Source organism: Ursus americanus, chromosome 19 (genome assembly GCF_024610735.1).
Source record: "Ursus americanus isolate L20-20 chromosome 19, mUrsAme1.1.p, whole genome shotgun sequence".
Lineage (NCBI taxonomy): Eukaryota > Metazoa > Chordata > Mammalia > Carnivora > Ursidae > Ursus > Ursus americanus.
In genome coordinates this window covers 32,774,866-32,784,077 of record NC_142145.1, presented here as the reverse complement: position 1 = coordinate 32,784,077, position 9,212 = coordinate 32,774,866, and the positions used below count along the sequence as shown (strand labels likewise).

Below are 9,212 nucleotides of genomic sequence, written 5' to 3'. Positions count from 1 at the left end.
CTTTAAACAAGTTAGTTAACTTCTGTGCCTCAGTTCCCCTAGGTATAAAATGTAGGTGTCAGTTGTACCCACTTTATAGGGACATTATAGGGTTCAATTTCTCAATATATAAATGACTTAGAACAATGCCTGATGTAAGTGCAAAGTGCATGTTGGGCTTACTGATACTAGTGTACACATTAAATATTTTCATCCCAAACAATCCTATTGATGGGTATTAAATTGCTTGCATGTGATCAAAAACTAGAAAATGTTTGAGTCAGCACTTGAACTCAGGCTGTCTTTAGAAACTGCGTCTTTTTATGATGATTTTAATCATTTGAAGACAATGTTTCCTTCTATATGGAGAAGGCCTAATGTAATACCTAACAAACTGAGATTATTTTGAAAATAGCCTCATGACCAAAAGATATTCAGGAACAGGTGTAATCATGCTAGCATCCCTCCATCTACATTGTGCAGAGAGTTGTCTTGTTTTTGTGAACATGAGTTCAATTCCTTTTTCTAAAGTGTAGGCATATGTCTTTTGTATCACCAACCTCCTAAGATGCCCAAAACTGATGAATCATGTGCAGAGATTACTCTTACAGTAATCCTGTCTCATGTGAATATAAATCCATATCTAGAAATAAAAAAAATTCTCTGACAACACAAGTTAATTGTCATAAAAACTGCACCATAAAAGGCGAGTACTTGGGCTCTTCTTTCAACACCTAACAGCTTCAATTTAACATATTGCACTTGATTATCTGCTTATCTATAGCAGAGGTATTTTGAGTTTCAAATTAGGGAAGGGACAGAAGTTTTGTTTGAATCAGGCAGACTGGCATTTGCAAGAAATTATAGTTAAGAACAATAAAGTGTTATGCAAAAAAGTCATGCTAAAGATAAAGTATATATTTCCAGATAGCACAGAAATAATCATAGTGGTGATTTATCAAGAAATGGTTAAATGATGTTTAGCATTTTCTGTGATCAGACAGCTTAGAAAGATCTCCATCACACTATATTGAAATAAGCTTAGTTTTGACTGTGAAACTAGGGTCTGGTTATCTGGAAAATACCTGTCCCTTTATAATGCCAGATAAATTAAATGATAATTTAATATATTCTGTATAGAACACAGCTGTTCTATGGTGATCATTAAGCATACACATTTTCTTGTTAAACTGAGTACTCATTCAAATAGAGATTGAAATTTCTCAAAGAGGCTATTCACAAGAAACATTGGCCACTCTTGATAATATGCATCATAATTAGTTTTATAGATATTACACTTAATGTTCAGAGTAAAGAAGGAACATACCAGAAATCTGGAGGCCTGCAGATATTGCATCCAGTACAGAAAATAACTCCTGAAATTGCATTCTGTTCTTCTGCTTCCTTAGCTCATAATTGGGTTCTGATTGAGAAAGAAAGAAAGAAAAAAAAAAAACTCAGAAGATTCAGAGGTTCAAATCACATTAGCACTCAAAAGTTTGGATGTGTCTTCAAATCTCCTGGGCCTGAAAATGTTGGCTGGAAAAGCCATGAAAAACACGGTTTCCTCACAGCATTTCTGGCAGGTCGACTCCTGCTCCTGGCTGGAAGTTCAAGTGCAGAGACGCATGAAATTGAACAATGATAATAATAAAAACTTTTCTGAAACCATTTTGAAGCTGCAAAAAGTGGGACTTTAGGTCTATCTAATCTGGGGAAATGGCTCAGGTACAATTTTATAGTCAAATGGGTTCATCTTCTTTGCTTCTTTCTCATTTGGTTCCCATCGCATGATAATTTTACCCCTTTATTAAGGAATTCAAACTTCAGCACCACTGAACTGATACCTGCTAATTATTTGGAGTCTGATTAGTTCATTTGTTGGCTAGCAAGACCCCTTTGTTCTGTCCTTTTTTTTATGAGCAATGGGAACTTCAATTCAGTGAATCCTGCTCTTCTCTCACATGTATGCTTGAAAATGCTGTGAGAGGACTGGTGAAAGGTACTGGGTGAAGTACAATGAATTTGGAAGATTGTCTCCACATTTCATTACTTTCATACCTTCTCCTTGTCTTATTAGTGGGGAACACAATGTTGGAACCTATACCCAAACACTCCCTGGGGCCATTGTCGTTTCTGGAAAAAGAATCTCTGTGTAAAAAAACAAAACAAAAAAAAACCAAATACTACTACTTTAGTAGTAAAATTTTCATGTGAAGCTTAAAATACTTTCCTAACACAGGAGTCTGTGAAAAAGAAAATGGATTTAACCTTATTTGTTCCCTTTTCAACCTGGTTTCTTTCTCACCTTCTTAAATGGTCTAAGTATTGTTTTAGAATATGAAAAGAAAGTTCTCTTGGACAAATAGTGAAGGTGAATGAATGAGCTGTTACAAATCATCATCTTACAAGACAGTTTATGGTACCTTAACATAAGCAGATATTAAACATTACCTATTTGTTACTCTTTTTAACAAAGAAGGGGACCCTCCTTAGAAGCAAATTCTAATATGCCAACATAACCAAGAGATTCCCTGGAGACATCTTGGTGCAGAGCCTCTTGGCTATGCCTGATCCATGATTAAAATTGGTACAGATGGGAAGTGATGAACAGAGACTATATTTATTCATTTAAGTATCTATGATTTAATGCAGGAGTTACCAAAAGACCTAACATTATTTTCTAAAGTCAGTATTCATTCATTCATTCGCAGGGCAATATGGTCAGGCTCTATAAAAGGTTCATTTTGGGTTTTTTTGAAGCTGCAAAATATTGAAAACCCTTTAATAATTTGCACATGGCATTTTGTGTGGTCATATAAATGCCCTGTTCATTTTTCCTTCCAGACATATTCATTTAGTCAAGGATTATTTTTATACAGACGGATTATGGTGATTAGAAGTTTCCAAAGGAGTTTGCATTCACAATAAATACTGGTGATTTTAGCCTACTGAGAAGTTGTTTATAGCAGTTTGTTTTCTTAGCTCGAGTTCATAAGTCTAGCTTTAGAAGCGGCAGGACCAATAGACCACAAAAGAACTATTTTATGGGTGATCCAGTAATTCAAATTACTAGAAAAAAGAGAAAGTAAAGAATTTGAAGAAATGACCACTATTGACTGGTTCATATGGTGGGTGGCATTTGCCTTCATCTGTGGGCTAATTGGACCAGGGGACTACAAATCCATAGCAATCCAAGGCTTTCCTTATAAGAGCGTTAATGCACCATCAATCAGCTAGTAGGAATAGTTTCTGTATTGCAGCCTAAGTATGTTTTCATTCAGCTCATTTGCACTTCAAAGCTGAAGTCGATAATTCAGGCCCAAGTAGGTGCAATTTGGACCATTTCCCTTTTGTAGCATATGAACACAAGCTGAGAAAATCTCTAAATTCATTTGCACGGGACATTACTGGCCAGAGTTGGCAAAGCAGAGAAGCGGCTAGTTTCCTATAGGTAAGTATTATTGCTATGAATAAATCCTTTGAGAGCAAGGATCTTCAGATAAACATGGTTTGCTCTCTATTGGTGATCAATGATTTTATTACATAAAACATAAGGATACTCTTTGTTTTACAACATATCTTGGGATCTTCAGCAAAACACATGTGTGGTGAATTAACAAGCCCTACCAATCACCTTCATGGATTAAGAAATGTTTGGTGAATGAGGAGGAAGGGAAATGTGATGGGAAAGGTGAGCTCTGTCTAGGTCTGCAACAAAGTGGCTCGATTATTATCAGAAAGCACCAGAAAGGTGGTAGGAAAAAAGGCAGTTACAACTCTTTTTGTTCAAATGGCATTTAATAAAAACTCAATGACCATAATAGTACCATGCAACATGTACAGAACACTATTTTTTTGAATTCCAGATTCTACTGAAACATGAGAAACACCTGCTTGGTGTACTAAGATTGAGTATCCTGAATTTCACAGGGCAAAGCAGCAAAGTTGGCCCCACCATCATTTTATCTTCACATTCCTGCTACAAGCAACACAATCACTGTTGTTAGAGGATTTCACAAGCTTTGTTTTATGGGCTACTCATGGAGTTCTATGAGAGATGATCCCATTTAAGTGGTTCAAACCATTGAACTAGGGTTTTTGTTTGTATGTATTATTTTTTAAACCAATACTGAGTGCTTCCTTTGTGCCCAGAACTAGGCAAAAACACTTTGCATACACAAAACAACATCATCTAATAATCACAACGTCCTTATGGGCTGTGTACTAGCATTGTGCCCATTTCACATATGAAAACATTGCGGCAAAGAGAGATTAGGTGATTTAAGTTTTATTTGTCCAGGTTTTTCTGGCTGAGCAAAGATCTTAACTCTGATTTCCTGATTCAAGTATAGAGCTTTTATAGTATACATACTGCTGTTTATCCTGTGACACAGGGTAATACTTATGATATTTGGGATGCACACCAGTGTCGTTTTTACAGAAAATAGGAGCATTTTCAAAAGGGGCCACTCAGCTTGCAATGATAGCTGCTTGGCTTCTCGTATTCTCCCTGTTCTGGCCTTTCCCCACCTATTCCATCTTTCTGTCCATTCATTCTCCAGTATTCATCTTTGTTTAAATCAGATTGTTTGCTTATTGCTCCTTGAATACTCCGTTCTCAGTTTAACATACCATGTGTTCCCTTGCCTGAAATGCCACCTCCTTTATTCTCCCACCATTGAATACCAAGACTGAGATTTCTGGGACACCCCCCAATCATTTTGCTCCTAAATGAGCTCCCTTCCCTTAGTTTCATGCAAATTCACAATTAATTACATTTGTCTGTTATCACCTGCTTTCAGTCATCTTGAAACATTTTCAATAAATCTTTCCTAAATCTCATACTTATATCTGTAATAATCTTATTCACACCAAAAAGGGAATGATTATTTATAATCTTTATTGAGTGGTAGACTTCTGCCTTTATATTATGCTAAGGTCTTCTCAAAAAATGCCTTACAACTGTTCTGTGAAGTATGGGTTATTGTGACCATTTTATAGGACAAAAATTGAGGCTTCAAAAGATGAGTAAAGTGTCTAAGGCAATGCTAGTGGCACAGCCAGGACCCACAAGTCACTGTCCCCAAAGCCTGTGTTTATCTCCCAGTACAGTGATTGTTGCCCTCAGAGTGGTATTTTCTTTTTCATTCATCCTCTTATTGGTTTATATAATAACTTTCAAAGATATTGTAGTAAAAAAAAAAAAAAGGTCTAGAAAGGTCTATAATGAATTTCTGCAGATGATATCAGGCACATTGGCCTGATTTGGGTAGGCAGGCAACCTTTCTTTGTATCCCTCTAATCACAGTCTCAGGTGTAGAAATATGTCCGTCAGGGCAAGGTGAGCTCCAAGAATCCTTCCTGTTTGGGAAACCTCACTTCTCTAGAGGTTGTTTGAACAATAATTATGCCCTGTGTTCCTGCAAAAATAAGATATGTTAAGAAGAAATTTCCACAATGACTTTTTTCAAATTTGCATGCTTTCCTTTGTTTCAAAATTACTGCCATATCTAATGAAGAGAAATAGGTTAAATTAATCAAAGGAAAATTTTAGAACTGAATATAAAAAAAATCTGCTAATAGTGAGATCCATTAGACTTTATTAGAAGCCCCATTGATTGAGTCATTTAAAAGAAGACTGACGATCCCCTGAGATGATTCTGAGACTACCCCAGGCCAGGGGAGAGAGGAGCAGATGGAACCCACAGGCCACTCAGTCTCTAATGTGGGTGATTTTTTCTGAATTCCCTCATTTTGCCTTCTTGTCAACAAATCCTGCCATCATTTCACTCACATCTTTGCAGCCTCTTTCCAGAGCTGTTAACAGAAATCATTTCACAGAGAGTGGGAAAGAATGTCATTTTGTCATTTTCTTGGGGGAGTGGATGGGAAGAACAGGCGGTCTCTGCTTCCTAAGGCTTTCATGATGAAAACAGAAGAGGAGAGTGAGGCCTGCCAGCTTGTGGGGTATAAGAAACAACTTTACTTCGCAGCACTGTGTGGAAATAGTAACTGGAAACTCCCTAGTCAGCCTCTCTCCTTATTAACTAGAAGGAAGGACAATTTGGGACCACACGACACCCCAAACTTGCTGGCACTAATGAGCTGCATGAACTTAATCATTACATTATATCTGAAAAGTAAGAGGGAACTTAATGATCATCAGGTATAACCATCTTCTTAATGCAGGAACTCCTTTTAATTACAGAATTCCTATGAGATGGCCATTGGAAGCTCATTATTTCATTGAACTTTCCATCCCATGGTTAGTTGTTTCATTTGTTAAGAAAGTCACCCTTTTATTGATCTAGGACATTTTTCCATTAGTATTTGCTTTCCCATTTGGAATAATAAGAATAATGTACGATAAAAACAGTAATAATGATAATTATGATGATGATGATTCAGAGATTTTTTTCCTATATATTAGGCATGTAATAAAATTGCATATATATTTATGTTCATTTATTATCACAAACATTTTACATTCTAAGCATTAATATTTGCTCCCATTTTACAGAAAACGGAATCAAGACCTAGAGTGCTAAAGTAACCTTGCTGAGAGTCGCACTAGTAATAAATGGAAAGTTAGAATTTGCGCCCAAGTCTGTTAGATTGCAGAGCTCAAGCTCTTACGCACTGTGCATACTGGACACACAAAGAGCTTCTAGCCCCTCATTTTATACGTTATCTTCTTACTCCTTTTTTTCTGGGTTGCACATCTCTGTGTCCTTAAGAATTCCTTAAGTAATATGACTTTCAGTCACCACATGATCATAGCTGATGTTATTTTATAGGTTTCCAACTTTCTTTCCTAATGTATGGAACTTTGAGCTGGAAATAATGCTGAAATGTTTGACAAATGCAGCATACAGAAGATTCTATGGCCACCCTTCTTCATCACTTTTCCAAATCAAGTTTCTGCATCCGAAAAAGTTATTAAACTAAAGATAATAACTGATATCAGAATAATACCAAAGTACAAAACTTAAAGAAGATAGAAAATATTTACAATTGAGAAGACCCTATTTTCAGATCAGAAGGATTCTTTTAATTTATTTGAAACCTCACCATTTTCTCTGTAAAACTGAATACAAAACTTAGTTTGGGGGTGCCTGGGTGGCTCAGTCGGTTGAGCGTCTGCCTTCTGCTTGGGTCATGATCTCAGGGTCCTGGGATTGAGCCCCGCAATGGGCTCCCTGCTCATCAGGGAGTCTGCTTCTTCCCCTCTCCCTTCCCCTTCCCCTTCCTGTGCTCGCTTGCTCACTCTCTCTCACACTCTCTCAAATAAGTAAATAAATTCTTAAAAACAACAACTTAGTTTAAATGATTTCTTACTTGATTTGAGGACATGGAACTACATCATCTTCCTCCATCAGCTGAAATTTTGAGTGAATATCCTTTCATCTCAGCCTCGTCAGGTGCAACCACACAGGAGGTGCATCATTCTGGTGGATTAAAGAGTTCCACTGTAAACTTCTGGCCAAGGTAATGGTGCTAACAGCTCAGGCTTTCAGATTAGTCAGGAAGAGAAATGAGAAGTAAGTTGGACTGGCTTTGGGTGGTTAAGGAAAATCAAAGAACAGGAATGGGGAGGCATTACTTCCATAGCTATAGTGGAAGTTGGGGCTACTACAGAAGTTTCTGGCTGCTGATGCCTTTGCCTGGAACTCTCAAGAAAGTTCAGATGCTGATGAAGAAATTGTGCTGAAAAAGAATCTTTGAGAAAATTCCTGGGGTGTGTAGGAGAAGTAAGCTAGTATGCTTTCAAGAACTCATACACATGCCAGGTAAGTAGCAAAACCAGTGCCAAAAGAAGCAGATAGACCTTGTTAAAAAAAGAAAATAGTAGTAAAAGTGGTATTTAGAGTAATAAAATTCTATATAAAATAGAATAATATCAGTAATATATGAAGTCAATCATGGAAATAAGGAGAAAAGAAGGCCTTTGGAGTTAGGCCATTGTTACGCCTTTCAACATCCTTTTCCATGTGACTTAATGGTGTCCCTGGCAATAGGCTCTCCAAGAAAGTGTCACGGGAGAGGTAACCTATTGAAATGAAAAGTAGATACTATTAAATGTCAGGAGTTCTGGGTTACAGTTCTGGTCATTAAGTAGTACTGTTGTTGGGGTACTTTTTATTATTAGATTATTATATGTAAAGTTTTAAAAACAACAACAGCCAACAACAGTAATGCAGTGATGCTTAAAATAACACTTCCCCCTCTCTCTACCTCTCCAGTTACCTAGTCCTTATTCTTGTTAGTTTTAAAATTTTTGCTTCCTGTGGAGTTTACATCCATAGCTGTAAATAAGGTATTGGTATGACTTTTTCTTGATTTAAGGAACATAAGCATTATCATTTTCTGTCTATTAAAGATGAAGACCTGGCTTACTTATATGAACCCAACTTCCCTTCCTCTACTCAACTCTTAGTTAATATTTTAGTTTTCCAGTTGGCTAAATCTTTAGTACTTGCTTCAGCAGCACATATGCTAAAATTGGAAAGAGATTAGCATGGCCCCTGCTCAAGGATGACATGCAAATTCATGAAGCATTGCATATTTTTATGGAATATTGTTCAGCTTTAAAAAAGATTGGACTTCAAGGGAAGACCCTTGAAGACGTTAGGCTAAGTGAAATAAGCCAGAGACAAAAGGACAAATATTCTATGATTCTACTTATATGAGATACCTATAGTAATGAAATCATAGAGACAGAAAGTAGAATGGTGATTGCCAGGGGCTGGGGAGTGGGGGCAATAGGAGTTGGTGTTTAATGACTACAGAGTTTTAGTTTGGGAAGATGAAAAAGTTCTGGATATGAATGATGATGATGCCTATGTCACAATGTGAATATACTTAATACCACTGAACTGCATATACTTAAAAATTCTTAAAATGGTAAATTTTGTTATATATGTTTTACCACAATAAAAAATATAAAAGTATCTCCTATTCAACTTATCTTTTGACCTTCATATAAATTAATATGTTTCTGCACATCTCAATTTTCACCCTCATTGTACTAGAATAATTTCATAGACAAACTATTCATAAAGGTTTGTAGAAGCAATTGTTGCAGACATCGGTGCTGTTCACAAATAATTTTTCCTCCTCTCTGCCTTTTTTGTACATGGGATTATTGAACTTTGTACCCCTTGTGGCTGATGAAGCCAAGGGGTTTGGCCAATTAATTGAGCAGCAGGGAAGTAATTCTCAGATCTGGG

The 9,212-nt window shown here is 36.6% G+C and overlaps 1 pseudogene; it reads left to right on the top strand.

Moving 5' to 3' along the window:
• Window positions 1-8,454: 8,454 nt before the first annotated feature.
• Window positions 8,455-8,552, top strand: LOC123787577 (U6 spliceosomal RNA; annotated as a pseudogene).
• Window positions 8,553-9,212: the final 660 nt, after the last annotated feature.